Source organism: Chiloscyllium punctatum, chromosome 36 (genome assembly GCF_047496795.1).
Source record: "Chiloscyllium punctatum isolate Juve2018m chromosome 36, sChiPun1.3, whole genome shotgun sequence".
Taxonomy (NCBI): domain Eukaryota; kingdom Metazoa; phylum Chordata; class Chondrichthyes; order Orectolobiformes; family Hemiscylliidae; genus Chiloscyllium; species Chiloscyllium punctatum.
The window spans coordinates 55625436-55642651 of NC_092774.1; the positions used below are offsets into that span (position 1 = coordinate 55625436).

The 17216-nt window shown below is 46.7% G+C and overlaps 3 non-coding genes across 3 annotated transcripts; 1 reads left to right on the forward strand and 2 right to left on the reverse strand.

The window, feature by feature from the left end:
* The first annotated feature begins 2869 nt into the window (after positions 1–2869).
* On the forward strand, positions 2870–2941 carry trnaw-cca (transfer RNA tryptophan (anticodon CCA)). The gene has a single exon. It is a non-coding gene; the product is annotated as a tRNA-Trp (tRNA).
* A 6287-nt stretch (positions 2942–9228) lies between these two features.
* On the reverse strand, positions 9229–9300 carry trnae-uuc (transfer RNA glutamic acid (anticodon UUC)). Its single transcript has one exon. It is a non-coding gene; the product is annotated as a tRNA-Glu (tRNA).
* A 2493-nt stretch (positions 9301–11793) lies between these two features.
* Positions 11794–11867, reverse strand: trnan-guu (transfer RNA asparagine (anticodon GUU)). The gene has a single exon. It is a non-coding gene; the product is annotated as a tRNA-Asn (tRNA).
* Between the last annotated feature and the right edge of the window lie 5349 nt (positions 11868–17216).

Here is a 17216-nt window from a genome sequence, read left to right on the forward strand (position 1 = left end):
TTCTCATTGAGCCCGGGACTGCACATTACCAATGAAATGATCCAGAGAAACCTAAGACCGCAAGACCATCAGAGCAGATGTTAGGCCAATGGGCCGGACGAGTCTACTCTGCCATTAGTTAGAGACAAAAGTAGTGCAGATGAGATTAGCTACAGTGTGGAAACAGGCCATTCATCCCAACAAGTCCACATCGACCCTCCAAAGAGTAACCCATCCAGACCCATTTCCCTCTGACTAATGTACCTAACTCTATCGGCAATTAAGCATGGCCCATCCACATGGCCTGCACATCTTTGGTTTATGGAAGAAAACAGGATCATCCAGTGAAAACCCACGCAGACACTGGGAGAATGTGCAAACTTCTCACAGACAACCACCCAAGGCTGGAATCAAATCTGGTTCCCTGGCGCTGTGAGGCTGTAGGTGTAACCACTGAGTCACTACATATTGCAACCGAGGTAGGCAAGCAGGAGGCTGGGAGCCAGCAAGCCAGGCAGCACCAGGGTGTGGAGTAGTCAGCGTTTTGGGTATTAACCCTTCTTCAGGACTGAAACGTTGACTTCTCTGTGAGAAACGATTTACGGGAATGTTGCTGGGGGTTGGAGGATTTGAGCTACAGGGAGAGGCTGAATAGGCTGGGGCTGTTTTCACTGGAGCATCGGAGGCAGCGGAGTGATCTAATTGAGGTGACAAAATCATGAGGGGCATGGACAGGGTAATAGACAAGGTCTTTTCCCTGGGCTGGGGGAGTCTAGAACTCGAGGGCATAGGTTTAGGGTAAGAGGCGAAATATATAAAAAGGGACAACTTCTTCATGCAGAGGGTGGTACATATATGAAATGAGCTGCCAGAGTATATGGGTCAGGTGTTGTCAAATGGGAGTAGATTAATTTAGGATATCAGGTCAGCATGGACAAGTTGGACCGAAGGGTCTGTTTCCATGCTGTACGTGTCTCTGACTACTGGTCCTGATGTAAGTTTAAAATAGAGTCCAAGTAACTTTGAATAGTTCAATCTTGTTGAGCTCACCTCCTGAAAAGTTTCAGATGAATCCATCTGAGAGAAACTGTTTAAACATGCTGAGTTGGACAAAGTATCCCATCAAGTTCAACACAAACCCAGAGTTGAAGAAGTCAGAAGTCAGAACACCAAGGGGACCAAAACTGATCACAATATTCCAGGTGCGGCCTCATCAACGTCCTGTATAACTACAACATAACTTGCCAACATCTGTACTCAATTCCCTAACCAATGAAGGTCAGTGTGCTGAAACCTTTCTTCACTGCCTTGTGTACCGATGTTGTCAGAGATATAAGACCTACATTAAACTGATACACAATCCAGCTGCTGAGAGCCCAGAAGCAGAGTAATGCTGCGTGAGTGTGCTAGGCTTTAGATTTTGACACCACCTCCCCACACTTCTGGAGACCTCAGGTCTGTAGCTTACCTTCTTATCCTTGAGGGTTTTCCACCTGTTTGAAACAGCCTGTCCTGCAATTAACCCCTTCACGCCAAGGCGTTCCTTCTACAGGCAGAATTAATTGTCCTTCTGTCACACAGTTATTAAACACCATTATCTCATCTGTCCAAAGGAACAGCTCATTGTTTTGCCTCCTCCTGCCCAGCGATAGTTAATGTATGTTATTTGTGAACTCCCTTGTAGCAGTTTCTCATTGGCCCTTTCGTTTCTTGGTCCAGAAGGAGTTAATGCTAACTCATGAAGTTATCAAAGTTCTGGATTTTACAGGACCACACCACATTCCTCTCTGCCTCCCCCAGGAATAACGATTGCTCCTGAGATACTCACAGATCCTGACGTTCCTTGATATCCCCAAATACAATCCATATGTCAGGAAATCACTGGTGCTGCCCTGACATAGATCGTCATTGTTGGGACAGAAGATTATGGGGAGAAAATGCAGAAATCCGAAATGCAAAGAGACTTGGGAGTTCAAGTCCAGGATTTTCTCAAAGTAAACTTGCAGGTTGAATTGCACTTTCCCCTGCAAGTGCCGAATGTGTGACACCAGCCCATTTACCTATTCCCTCCTCGCTATCCAAGGGGCCAAACATACTTTCCAGGTGAAGGGGCACTTTACCTGCACTACCCACAACCCAGTCTACTGCATTTGCTGCTCACAATATGGGCTCATCTACATTGGGGAAAACGAACCGTAAACTGGGTGACTGCTGCACAGAACATCTACGTTCTGCCTGCAAAAAAGACCCTGAGCTTCCAGTTGCCTGCCAATTCCACACCCCACCCTGTTCCCTGTCCAACATCTCTGTCTCAGGTTTGCTGTTGTGTTCCAGCCAAGCTCAGCACCAGCAGAACGAAGAGCACCGAATATTACACTTGGGGACATTGCATCCCTCCGGTCCCAATATCGAATTCAATAATTCTAGGGCCTGAACTCCATGGTATCCTCGTCCCTGCCGCACACGCCAAGCCCTGTTATCACATAGTCTGTCATTCCACACTCCTCAAACACGAACAGTGTCCATTAACAGTTATTTCCCCCCCCGCCACCCCACTCCACGCAGATCGTTATCAACTCCTTTTTCTGTCCAACAGTTCTTCCTTCTCTTTGGGCTCCGTCCTCATCTCCGCCTTCCTCCCACAATATCTCCTGCATATAAACGACATTTTCCCAATCACCATCAGTTCTGTGGAAGGGTCACCGGCAACTCCTGTTTTTTGTTCCTGATATACAGCATCCGCAGTTCTTTCAGATTTTTATTGAGAGAGAGTTGGAAATTGTTTCGAGAGACAGAAGGAGAAGGGGGAGAAACAGAACAGACATGAACGTAAAATCATTGTAGTGCGATCACTTCTCTTAAGCATGAATAGAGGCTACCAGCCTTCCGTGAGCTTGTGGCGCAACGGTAGCGCGTTTGACTCCAGATCAGAAGGTTGCGTGTTCAAATCACGTCAGGCTCACTGCAATCAGCGTCTAACATTTCAAATGAAGAAAGGAGTACGTTCGCTCCTTGTATCGAAAGTTCTTTGCGGAAACTTTCGATCACACGTGAATCTTTGCTTTCAGTTTGATTTGTGAACACTGTGTCGGGGAGGTGGTGTGCCCATTGTTTGGGTAAATGCTCAGCTCCCCGCAATGTGAGAAGTCGAACACAAACTGTTCATCACGGATTTAAACACCCAACCGCTTCGTTCAGTTGGTGACAGCGCGGTGTGAATAACATACCGATATTTTTACAACATAATCTAGAGATTGCCATCCAGGTTTTAGTCACATCAAACTGCCACGTAATGATGTTCTGGCCTCAGTAAACTATAATAACGTGAAGATCGCTGGGATGATTTTCTACATCCGACTGCAATATAAACACAGATCATTGTTTCCAGTTTTGGTGGAACAAAAGACATCATATTGGTGGATAATTACAGTTAGTGCAAACACAGCTAGCCATCGACAAATATTAATCCTGTTCACTTCAATGGCCAAATTTCAATTCAGAAACCAAGTGCACTCGGCTGCTTGTAACATAGACAACATGACAAAATGGCCCTTAGGAGGAGAAATGGGACATTGAGGAGGAGTGAAATGTTTGCTTTTGGTCACCTCCACAATTGTTAGAAAAACAGGTTGAAAGGATTCTTAAAAGGTGGCTGAAGTAATGGTGTGGCATAACACTTCAGACAGCACAAAGTGGAAGACCACTTTCTAGTGGAAGAAAAAGACATTCCTTATTTCTGAAAGAACTGGGAAACAGAAGAGGGGATGAAATCTGACTTGGGAGCGATTTCCTATTTGTTGAGGATGTTGCTTCATCTCAGTCTTGGTTTAGAGCAGAAGCTCTTCATCAGGAATAAAGGATGGCCCAAGGGGGCTGAGAGATAAATGGGAAGGAAGTGGAGCTGTAGGGAAGCCAGCTGGGAGTGCAATAGGTAGATGGAGGTAGGGATTGATGGCGATAGATCAGAGATGAGGGTGAAGTAAATAGGTGAGAAGCAAGGTGGACAGGTATGACAGGTCAAGAGGTTGGTGTAGAATTGGAAGGTTGGATTTGAGACAAGGTGGGGGAGAGGAAATAAGGAAACTGATGAAATCTACATTGATACCATGAAGTTGGAGGGTCCTAAAGCAGAAGTTGAGTTGTTTTTCCTACAAGTCTCGGGGAGCAAGAGGTTGGCAGTGGAGGAGGCCCAGGACTTGCATGTCCTTGGTGGAATGGGAGGGGGAGTTTAAGTGGAAAAACAATGACTGCATATGCTGAAAACCAAATACTGGAATAGTCGTGCTGGAAGAGCACAGCAGTTCAGGCAGCATCCAACGAGCAGCGAAATCGACGTTTCGGGCAAAAGCCCTTCATCAGGAATAAGGCAGTGAGCCTGAAGCGTGGAGAGATAAGCTAGAGGAGGGTGGGATAAAGTGTTCAGCCACAGGGCGGTGTGTCGGTTAGAATTAGAGTCCAAGAGTTGTTACCTGAAATATTCGGTTAGTTGGCATCCAGTTTCCCCAATGTGGTTGAGACCATATTGCGAGCAATGGACATAATCTTATAAATAGATTGCATAAGTCTTAGCCTGCCAGAATTAAAATTTTTATTCAATTGGATGACTGCATGAAACGGTTTGTTGGTCAGATTTGAATCATCACTCCCAAATGAGACGATGCCATGAATATCAGTGAACTGCTCTTTTTGTTAAAACCACAAGTTCTTGATTTATTTTCACAACTTACTGGTATTCACATCTGCACATTCAATGTCAAACTCTGACATCAGAAATTAAATTACAGCATTAATTTTGACTTGAACTATTCGAACAAACAAATTAATATCACACAGTGAATTGCAAGTCTGATTAATCTGAAATTAAATTTGACCAAAGAAATATAAAATCAAGATGGGAGATAAGAAATGGGGGAAGGGCAGAAGGCGAGAAATGCAGCATCATAGAAAGTGCTCCCCCAGAGTGTGCATTTTACCAACTACCACTGCTAAATATACACACTCTGATATGATCCTTCGGTTTTAATGTAAACCATAGCCCCATACAGTAGGTACCATTTAAATGAGTTAAAAATACAAGCATTGAGCAAATCCAGCTTCCAGCCTTACCACCCCACCCCCCACCCCCCACCTCGCTTCTTGGAGCTTGGACCTTCCTCCAGCGCCAGGGGGTTGTTGAACTCCTGGGCTCCAGCGGCCACGCCTCCACTGAAGAAGCTTCGGGAAGCAGATGCAAAGGCAAGATGCAGAACAGAGATCCTTTGCATATGAAAGCAGCTTACAGAGACATTGAGCCATAGAATCACATGGTTTTTACCCATCGACCTCTGGGTTATCTACCCAGCACACTCACGCAGCACTACTCTACTTCTGTGCTCCCAGCAGCTGGATCATGGATCAGTTTAAAGTAGGTCCTATATCTCTGATTACATCGGTACACAAGGCAGTGAAGAAAGGTTTCAGCACACTGGCCTTCATCAGTTAGGGAATTGAGTATAGATGTTGGCAAGTTATGTTGTAGTTATACAGGACGTTGATGAGGCCGCACCTGAAATATTGTGATCAGTTTTGGTCCCTTTGGTGTTCTGACTTCTGACTTCTTCAACTCTGGGTTTGTGTTGAACTTGATGGGATACTTTGTCCAACTCAGCATGTTTAAACAGTATCTCTCAGAGGGATTCATCTGAAACTTTTCAGGAGGTGAGCTCAACAAGATTGAACTATTCAAAGTTACTTGGACTCTATTTTAAACTTACATCAGGACCAGTAGTCAGAGACACGTACAGCATGGAAACAGACCCTTCGGTCCAACTTGTCCATGCTGACCTGATATCCTAAATTAATCTACTCCCATTTGACAGCACCTGACCCATATACTCTGGCAGCTCATTTCATATATGTACCACCCTCTGCATGAAGAAGTTGTCCCTTTAATTTGTTTCGCCTCTCACCCTAAACCTATGCCCTCTAGTTCTTGACTCCCCCAGCCCAGGGAAAAGACCTTGTCTATTACCCTGTCCATGCCCCTCATGATTTTATAACCGGTATTAGGTCACTTCTGTGCCTCCGATGCTCCAGTGAAAACAACCCCACGCTATTCAGCCGCTCCCTGCAGCTCAAACCCTCCAACCCCCAGCAACATTCATGTAAATCTTTTCTCATAGATAAGTCACTCTTTCAGTCATGAAGAAGGGTTAATACCCAAAATACTGACTACTCCACATCCTGGTGCTGCCTGGCTTGCTGTATTCTCCCAACCCCCGGCTTGCCAACTTCGGGTTGCAATATGTAGTGGCTCAGTGATTACCACTGCAGCCTCCCAGTGCCGGGGACCCAGATTTGATTCCAGCCTAGGGTGGCTGTCTGTGAGGAATTTGCACTTTCCCCCAATGTCTGAGTGAGTTTTCTCTGGGTGGTCCTGTTTTCTTCCATAAACCAAAGATGTGCAGGTCATGTGGATGGGCCATGCTTAATTGCCCATAGAGTTAGGTACATTAGTCAGAGGGAAATGGGTCTGGATGGGTTACTCTTCGGAGGGTCGATGTGGACTTGTTGGGACAAATGGCCTGTTTCCACACTGTAGCTAATCTCATCCAATACTTTTGTTACGAACGAATGGCAGAGTAGGCCAAACTTCTTCTCCGATGGTCTTGCGGTCTTAGGTTTCTCTGGATCATTTCATTGGCAATGTGCAGTCCTGGGCTCAATGAGCAACAGTGTCCACTGAAGGCAAAGCTTATAGAATCATAGAACCCCCACAATGTGGAAACAGGTCCTTCAGCCGAACACATCTGCACTGATCTTCCGAAAACTAACCCACTCAGATCCATTTTCCTACCCTCCATAACTTGCACACAGAGCCCCAAGGGTGGAATTATTCCTGGGTTCCTGATGCCATGAGGCAGCAGTGCTAACCCTGAGCCACCATGGAGTTGTGATTGTGGGGTGTCGGGAAGGCAATTGCAGTCCAGCAGAAGACTATAACAGCCCACCTACTCTCCCACTGCACCCACTGTCAGAACTGGCAGGAGATTGAGTCCTGGGAGGTGACTGAAGGCATCATCACTGGTAGCATCAGATTGCTGGGAGCGCTGGTGCCCCCGCTGGTGCTTCCGCAAGTTGTTGGAAAACATGAACCTCTTCCCACACTCGGTCCAGCTGGAGGGCATCTCCCAGGTGTGGGCACATTGGTGCTTCAGTAGGGCAGAGGAATTGCTAAAGGCCTTCCCGCACTTAGGGCAGCAGAATGGCCTCGCCTCCTCCGCCACTGTCCCCCCCCCCCCAAACCCCCGTGTGGTCCAGCTGGTGATTCAGCAGTGTGGAGGAGCAGGTAAAGACCATCCCACATTCGGGGCAGGAGAACGGCTTCTCCCCGGTGTGGATGGACTGGTGCCTCAGCAGGGCAGAGGAACTGCTGAAGGCCTTCCTGCACATAGGGCAACTGAACGACCTCTCTACCATTTAGACACACCAATGGGCCAGTACGTCGGAGGAAAGAGCAATGCCCCTCCTGCAGTTGGGGCAGAAGAACGGCCTCTCAGTGTGGACCCACTGGTGTCTCAACAGGTGGGAAGAACTGCTGAAGGCCATCTCGCACTTGGGGCCGGAGAACAGCCTTCCCCGGTGTGGACCAACTGGTGCGTCAGCAGGGCAGAGGAATCACTGAAGACCTTCCCACACTCAGGGCAGCAGAAGGGCCTCTTCCCCTCTGTGGACCCATTGGTGCTTCAAACCCCTTTCAAATTTCATAATATCCTTCTGATTGGAGGGACACCAGAATTGCACACAATATTCTAAAAGTGGTCTCACCAATGTCCTGTACAGCCACAACATAACTTCCCAACTCCAATTCAGGCAGCATCCAAGCAGCTTCGAAATCGACGTTTCGGGCAAAAGCCCTTCGTCAGGAATAAAGGCAGTGAGCCTGAAGCATGGACAGATAAGCTTATCTCTCCATGCTTCAGGCTCACTGCCTTTATTCCTGACGAAGGGCTTTTGCCCGAAACGTCGATTTCGAAGCTACTTGGATGCTGCCTGAACTGCTGTGCTCTTCCAGCACCACTAATCCAGAATCTGGTTTCCAGCATCTGCAGTCATTGTTTTTACCTTCCCAACTCCAATACTCAGTCAGAGGATTGGGAACGCTTTCAAAACCCACAAAAAACAAACAGGAAAGAATGGAGGGACAAACCGAAGTTTTGAGAGTGAGCTTGGAAGCATCACTGACAAACCGGCGGAATGGGTTTATTGGGGACCCGTTCTCCTTAAATACACAATATACGTATTTCTCTTGTGGTCTTCGTAGTTTCTCTGTGCTGCAGTGTGTAGTGGCTCGTTGAAATAATGTCCTGATGCAGCTTCGTTTGTGGGTGTTGGGATGATTGCTTCTGTGGTTATTTGGTTTGTGTGTGTTGTTTTTCTGTAGATGCTAGTTTGAAGTTCCCCATTGACTGTTCGCTCTACTGTGACATCTAAGAATGCAGTTTATTGCTGTTCTCCTCTTTTTCAAACTAGGAGCCCCCGTCAGGCCATAGTCTCATTACTTGGAACACCAATATACAGACTCGTCAAAGGCCTCCACTGAGGACTAAAACACCGAGTAGAAGATTCATGCCACTCCATTTACTCCATCCAAGAATTCCTGAACACCAAAGACACTGAGATAGAAGAGGATGGAATAATGTTGTCTTTTGACATAACAGGCCTGTTCACATCCATTAACATCAACGTGGCCAAAGAAAACTGAAGACACTACTCGAAGAACTAAAGACAAAAACACAGAACCAACTTCAGCAGCAAAGATAACACTGTCAACCTCGTGGAACTGTGCCTTACCACCCACTTCATATTCAGTAACAAGCCCTACAAACAAATCAACGAAACGCCCATGAAACACTTCTGTCATCAAAAAATGAAACAAATTAGAGGAAACCTACAACACCATCAACAATCTCCTTCCTGGCATAACATTCACAAAAGAGGAGAACAACAACAAAGTGCCATTTCTAGATGTCACAGGAGACCGAACAGTCAATGGTAAATTCAAAATAGCGTCTGCAGGAAAGCAACACACGCGAACCAAGTACTTAGCTACAGAAGTAATCATCCCGACACATACAAACAAATCTGAACGAGGGCACTGTTTCAACGAACCACAACACAGTGCAGCACCCAGTGACTACGAAGACCAATAAGTAACTCTACAGCGCATTTAAAGAGAATGGGCAGCCAAACCAACACACTGCAAATTGCTTCCCTGACCGGGAATCGAAGCCGGGCCGCAGCGGTGAAAGCGCCGAATCCTAACCACTAGACCACCAGGGAGACGGCAGCGAAGTTTGACAGCTCTACTGAAAATTGCTTCCCTGCCCGGAAATCGAACCCGGGTCACGGTATTTAGAAGGCTTCCACCAATGTAATTCCTTGTATCCATTGCTCCCGATGCGGTCTCCTCTACATTGGGGAGACTGGAGCCCCGTCGCAGAGTCAAGTCACAGCGTTTGAGGGAACATCTCCAGGACACCCGCAATAATCAACCCCATCGCCCTGTGGCCCAACATTTCAACCTCCCCTCCCACTCTGCCAGGGACATGCAGGACCTGGGCCTCCTCCATCGCCCCTCCCTCCCCACCCGATGTCTGTGGGAAGAACGCCCCAACTTCTGCCACGGATACATTCAACCCCAGGACATCGATGTGGACTGCACCAGTTTCCTCATTTCCCCTCCCCCCACCTTACCTCAGTTCCAACCTTCCAGCTGAGCGCTGTCCTCAGGACCTGTCAATCTCTCTTCCCACCTATCCGCTCCACCCTCCTCTCTGACCTGTCACCTCCGTCCCCACCCCCATTCACCTATTGTACTCTTTGCTACCTTTGGCCCAGCAGCCCCCAATTTATCTCGCCAACCCTGGAAGCGTCCTGCCTCTATTCCTGATGTAGGGCTTTTACCCGAAACGTCGATTTTCCTGCTCCTCGGAAGCTGTCTGACCTGCTGTGCTTTTCCAGCACCACTCTGATCTAAACTCTGGTTTCCAGCATCTACAGTCCTCACTTTTGCCTAACCAATAAACCCAGTGTGACGATTTCACATCAACAAACTGACACAAGTAGACACAACGTCTACAGAAACCCTAGCACATTACTTTACATTAAAGACATCTGGGAAATGATGTCCAGACAACTCAACCCTCTCAGCATCATGGTCGCCCACAAACCTCCCAACACACTTAAACAGCGGCTAATGAACCTGAAATACCCGATACAAACAACCAGCAAACGAATGTTATTTACAAAATACCATACAAGGAAATATATACATGAACTCTGCCACACAGGTCTCTGTGGCAAGAAATGCTGGGATGAGATAAGGAAGATTTTTTTCAGCCAAAACGAATCGGCACAGACTGGACAGCCATTTAAAATCAAGGCTGTCAGCCCAGGATGGAAGATCCGAAGGGATGAACAGTTTTCTTATTTCCTGAAGACTTACAAAGCTGAGACTGGGTTTTGGTGTTTGTTCCCTTTCCACTCCCAAGAGCCGCAGTAGTTGGGACGGTGAGTTGGGGAAAGTGAAATGTGCCCGTGAGCAGCGTGTGGGGCTATTTCAGCTTCCCCTCCTCTGACAGCGCTGTGACTTGACTCTGATGTTCTCAGGGACATTTCCTGACGCGAGACAGTGAAAGGTTTCTCATTCCCGCAGTTCGGGAATTCTAACCGTATGCCGGCTTCAGGACAATGAGAAGATTAATTGGGGTGTGTGAAGAAACTTTGAGCTGCATTTCAAACAGGTAGGTGGAGTCAGATGCATCATCCATTGCGCCCCGGCCCTGTGCGTATCTGACGCCACCATGCTGCAGAGTTCTGACGTTAATACGGACATGCGCAGCAATGGGTTCATTCACAAAGTGAACAACCAAAGATAATCACCGTCACTGCTTCCCTTCCATAGTCCCAACTTTGTGAAGCAGTATCTTTCACAGGCAAATGAAACACCTTTGTCCTCAGGTGCCTGCTTACCTTCGATCACGACTTCACGCCCCACACTGTTCTAGTCTCATTTCCAAACTCTTGGCTCATCGCCTCAATGGCAGCTCTGTGGGTATCTGCTTGTTCCATCCTGACAGGGAGTGGGCTACAGATTCCCGACCAGTCCCACTGTGATTGAAATATTTCAACCCCTCCACTGATTGCATTTAAAAAAAAACCGTGGAGCAATCTCCCTTTTCTTTTGATGTCGTTTCTCAACTGTAGTCGGCAGGGTTCACACCTGCGTGGGGGAACCGCAATGGATTTCATGTCCATCGCATTCACCAATCGGCCCACCAAAACAGAACCACACTGACAGCTGCATTTCCCAGGTCTCTCTGCCTGTGGAGCTGCGAAAGAGTAAATCATTGCTGAGTTTGTTTGAATCCAATCACTTCACAGGTTTCGAAAGGGTTAAATATCTGCAAATGGCGAGTCTGGGTGTTTCATCCCGAAAGATGAAATGGACGTTCAGTTAAAAACAGAAATTGCTGGAGCAACTCAGCAGGTCAGGCAGCATCTGTGGAAAGAGAATCAGAGACAACATTTCAGAACTCGTTTTTTTCCTCATCCAAGTACAGCCAAACCTGCTGAGTTTTTCCAGCAGTTTCTCTTTCTGTCTCGGATTCTCAGCATCCGCAGTCCTTTACGTTAGAAATTCAATAAATTCAGAAACCCCTTTGTACTGCCTCAGTGGAAAAGATCTCCGTTTGGGAAACATTTTCCTGAAACCATTAAAAACGTGCATCTCCGCAGCCAAGAAAGCGGTAGGAGCGGGAACAAGAGACACTCCGTCCCTGGGTGGTCTCGAACCACCAACCTTTCGGTTAACAGCCGAACGCGCTGACCAATTGCGCCACAGAGACAGGCCCCCGCGCTGCCGCCAAAGTGTCTTTGAGGAACCTACTATTCAATTCATAATTCAACCCGCCCCGCCCAAAATTACCAATGTCTTCTATCAGTTTTACTTTTCCATAATAAAGCCTTGGACATTCATTATGGAGACATGGGACAGTCTGATCCCACCATCTGCAGGCACATCCATGTCACGAGGAACGAGCTCTCCTACACCGGGGCCATCGCCCTCCGAGCCTTTCAGTGTTTTGCCTCTTCCCGAATTTTCTCACTGGCCCCAAGCCGAGAATGGGTTTGAATTCCTGATGTGCAGAGAATTTTTTCAATGTCTCGGGTCAGTTCATCTCCCGAGAATATCAGAGTCAATCAGCCTCTTAAACAAGAGGACGGTGTCTGGACTGTCTCTGCTCAGTCGGACAGTTCATCCTTCATTCTCCTCTAATTTCACTTCCCAAAGAGTTTCTAAAGATTCACAAAGCTGGAGACTGGGATTTGTGTTTTACTTCCTGAACATTTTTCCACCTGCTAACTGACAATATTTTGCCAAAACCTCTTCCCCATTGTCACACATGCATCATGTCCAGGGATGAGCAATTTCCATTTTGTGGAGACATTCCCAAGTTTGGGAATGTTCTCGTTGGAGCAAAGAAGGTTAACTGGAGATTTCCAGGGGTTTTTGTCAATGATGGGAGAAGACGTGGTGTTTTCGCTGCTCGTTGGATGCTGCCTGAACTGCTGTGCTCTTCCAGCACCACTAATCCAGTCTTTGGTTTTCAGCATTTGCAGTCATTGTTTTTACCTTGTTGTTTTTAACCCTACTGCGAATCCTCTTGCAAGGATGCCTGCCTTGAAGAAGTTTTCCTCCTCTCTCGACAAGAATCTCAGGGAGTCCCTCTCCCACTGCAACTCCCAGGTCATTTCCTCTGCTCTGAAGCTCTTCAACCATGTTGTGAAACAAACTCGGTACCACAGCCACATTTGCCTAGTTTCAAACTTCCAGCTCAGTTATGTCTCCTTGACTTGTCCGACCTGCCTATCTTCTTTTCCACCTATCCACTCCACCCTCTCCTCCTTGACCTATCACCTTCATCTCCTCCCCCACTCACCCATTGCACTCTATGCTACTCTCTCCCCACCCCCACCCTCCTCTAGCTTATCTCTCCATGCTTCAGGCTCACTGCCTTTCTTCCTGATGAAGGGCTTTTGCCCGAAACGTCGATTTCGCTGCTCGTTGGATGCTGCCTGAACTGCTGTGCTCTTCCAGCACCACTCATCCAGTATTTGGTTTTCAGCATCTGCAGTCATTGTTTTTACCTTAATGATCAGAAGAACCTATTGCCACTGACTAGGGTCAGTTACCAGAGGACAGGGATTGCAGTTCTTTAATGGAAAGCAGCATTTGCGTCGAACAAACACAGCGAATACTGCTGAAAGCCAACGGGTCGAGCAGCATCTGTGGAAAGGGAAACAGAGCCGACGTTTTGAGCGTGCTACGGTTTTTGTTCAGAACTCAGTGTTTTGCCTCTTCCCGAAGTTGGTCCAGGTCTGTGTCTCAATTGGCAAACACATGGCAAGTGCAGTGCCGCAATGTGAAGTTAGAGCCTTTGCTGTTTAAAAAAAAAAGCAGTGCATTGTTGAAATGGTGACATATTGGAATGTGGAGAAAGTGAGGACTGGAGGTGAAAGTCGAAAAATGTGGCACTGTTAAAGCACAACAGGTCAGGCAGCATCTGAGGAGCAGGACAGGGAACGTTTCGGGCACAAGCCCTTCATCAGGAATGATGTATGGATGTAGTAAGGGGTCTCAGAGTCCCTCCACACCAGTCAATGCCAGTTGTCGGGCAGATGCAGCAGGCAATGAGCAAGGCAAGTGGTATATTACGAAGAGGAATTGAGTTCAGAAGTGGGGTCATTGAACATACTCAAGGCTAAGTGCATCTGAGTTTTGAACAACAAAGAAGTGGATGCTTATCGGTGGAGGTAAGAAAATGGTTTTAAGACCAGTACAGGTCAGTCACAGAGTCAGACAGCACTGAACAGACCCTTCATCCAACTCGTCCGTGCTGAGTATGTTCTCAAACTAAACTCGGCCCACCTACCAGTGTTTGGCCCATAAACCTTCGAAACTTTCGTATTCATGTACTTATCCAAATGTCTTTTAAACGTTGTAACTGTACATGTATAAAATCAGGAGGGGCATGGATAGGATTAATAGACAAAGTCTTTTCCTGGGATGGGTGAGTCCAGACCGAGAGGGCATGGGTTTCGTGTTAGAGGGGAAAGATACAAAAGAGACCGAAGGGGCAACTTTTTCACGCAGAGGATGGTACGTTTATTGAATGATCTGCCATAGGAAGTGGTGAAGGCTAGTACGATTGCAACATTTAAAATGCATTTGGGTAGGTGTATGAATAGGAATGGTTTGGAGGGATATGGGGCCGTGTGCTGTCAGGTGGGACTAGATTGGGTTGGGATAGTTGGTCGGCATGGACAAGTTGGACCAAACAGTCTGTTTCTGTGCTTTACATCTCTATCACAATGTTCAACATACTCAGTGACCTGGCCTCCACAGTTTTCTGTGACAATGAATTCCATAGATTCACCACTCTCTGGCTAAAGAAATTGCTCCTAATCTCCATTCTCCCTTTATGCTGAGGCTATGCCCATGGGTATTAGTCTCTCCTCCCAATGAAAACATCTTCCCAATGTCCACTCTGTCCAGGCCGTTCAATGTTCTGTACGTTTCAGTTAGATCCCCCTTGAATGTGGGCCTGTTAATCAGCATGAACCAAACCCTTCAGGATGAGGACATCCGTGATTAGATTCAACAAAGTGAGAATGGAGGGCGAGAGTTTGGGATGGAGATTTTCAGCTTTTAGGGAATAAGGCAGGAAAGAAAGTTTAATATAAATTATAATTGATCAGATGAGCCGATGAGCCAAGGAGTAGTGGATGGAGTTTAATGTAGACAAATATGAGCTGTTGCATTTTGATGAGGCAACTCAGGGCAGGACCAACGTGGTTAATGGTAAATTAATGGAATTCTGTGCTCAAGGAAGCAGTAGAGGCAGCTTCATTAAGACACTGTTGGATGGGTTTTCTGCGTGGTAAGGGTATTACGGGAAGTTGGGATAATACAATTAGGAGGAGCTGAGACGATTGATCGATCCGCCATGATTTTAATGAATGGCGGAGCAGGGTCGATGGGCCAAATGGCCTACTCCTTCTATTACTTTGAAACGATAACCCTGCGTTTCCCATGGTCAACCCATCTAACCTGCACATCCCTGAACACTGGGCAATTTAGCACAGCCAATCCAAATCAAGGCCAGTGAGCAATGTAGTGATTTGGAAACCAAATACCAGAGAATGATAGAAAGGGACAAGGAGAATAAATGTACTAGCGATCAAAACTCGATTCTAACCATCGCAAAAAATAAAACTAAAAGCTCAGTATGTGAATGTGTGCTGCATTGTAACAAAAGCGAATTAATTGACTGCACACGTTGAAGAGCATAATTATGATCTGAGACTCCTTACAGAGATATGGCTTCAGAATGACAAGGATTGGATCCGGAATATCGAGGGGATACGTGGCATTCAAGTCGAGTGAGGAGCTCAGTAACGGTAGAGGGTGGGCACTGCTTATCAAAGCACTGACAACATGGTAGTCTGGTATCAGCTCGGATTTCAGGTCCTGATTTCTCTGTCCTCTAATCTCCCTGTTCCCACAGAGTTAAATGTTGTCTGTTCTCAGCTCTGTTTGATTTCTGTTGAAACTTTGACCCCTTTTACACCTTCTGGAGCAATAAAATATTCTGAGCCTCCTGGAAATGACACCTTATCTATACCCCTCCTGATTTTAAAAATCTCTATAAAGTTATTTGTCAACTTCCTCGGCTCCATTGGAAAAATGTCCCAGCTTCTTCTTCATTCAAAACCTCCATTCCCAACAACACGCTGGTAAAGTCGCGAATAGGGAATTGTATCAAATCACATAAATGTACTGTCTGAAACAATCTAGCTGTGTTCTGGCATAAGATATTGAGAGTCCCTGGTGAAAGTAATTACGAATGCAATTATTTTGGTCACAGAATTGGACAATCATTTTGAAACAAAGGGGTCTACTTTGATTAGGAGGTAGTGGTCATTTCTAGGGTAAGTGAACAGTTTGGAGATCAGGGAGATGAAGTTCCAGACACTTTGGAAGGGCAAGGAATGAATTTGATAAATAAGGCAAAGAACTGCGGATGCTGGAAATCTGAAACAAAACCTGAGAACACGGGAAAAACTCAGCAGGACTGGAAGCATCTGTGGAGAGAAAGCAGAGTTAAAATTTCGAGTCCACCAACTCCTCTTCGGGATTCTGAAATAGTTTGTGAGAACCCCTTAAGTCATCTGCCCAGCTTTAAGACCACAATACACAGGAGCAGGATGAGGCCATTTGGCCCATAGAGTCTGCTCCACCAGTCGATCATGGCTGATATGTTTCTCTATCCCATTCTGCTGCCCTCTCCTCATAACTCTTGACCCCTTACTAATCAAGAACCTATCTCTGTCTTAAATGCCCTAAATAACTTGGCATCCCCAAACCCTTCTCCAAGTGGAAACATCATCTCCACGTCCACACTGTCCAGGCATAGAGTAGCACAGCGCTGCCTGACCCACTGTGATCTCCAGCATTTTTTGTTTTCAGGAAAGCTTCCAGCATCTTCAACAACGTGCTTCTAAATTTTGTGCACAGTTGGTTAGCTCTCCCTGGATCACGTGAGATTTAACCTTACTCAACAATCCACTGTGTGGTACATTTAACAAAGTTCCCAGCCCCCACCTCTTTCTGCACACAGAGGCAGCCCGATGGATCAGTGGTTCTCACTGCTGCCTTACAGCGCCAGGGGTCCGCTTTCAATTCCAGCCTTTGGGCGACTGTCTGTGTGGAGTTTGCACATTCTCCCTGCCGTGTCTGCTGGGTTTCCTCCTAGTGCTCTGGTTTCCTCGCAAAATCTAATGATGTGCAGTTTCGGGAGAAGTGGCCATACTAAATGGGCCCATAGTGTGCAGTACGTTTGGTGGAATGGGATAGGGGAAAGTGTCCACATAGGTTACGCTTTGGATGGTCGGTGTGGACTTGTTGGGCTGAATGGCATGTTTCCACATTGCAGGAATTCTACGTGGCATTTCCCCAACTCCAGAGTCTCAGCACTCTTGGCTTTTCCCATGGACAGCGTGGGGGAGGGAAACAATGTTTTACACGGGAGTAAAGTTCAGTGAGTGTGAAGCTAAAAGTAAACGCATTGCTTGAACTGTTTCCCAGGTATACCAGAGGGTGAGGGGTGATCTTACAGACGTTTATAGAATCA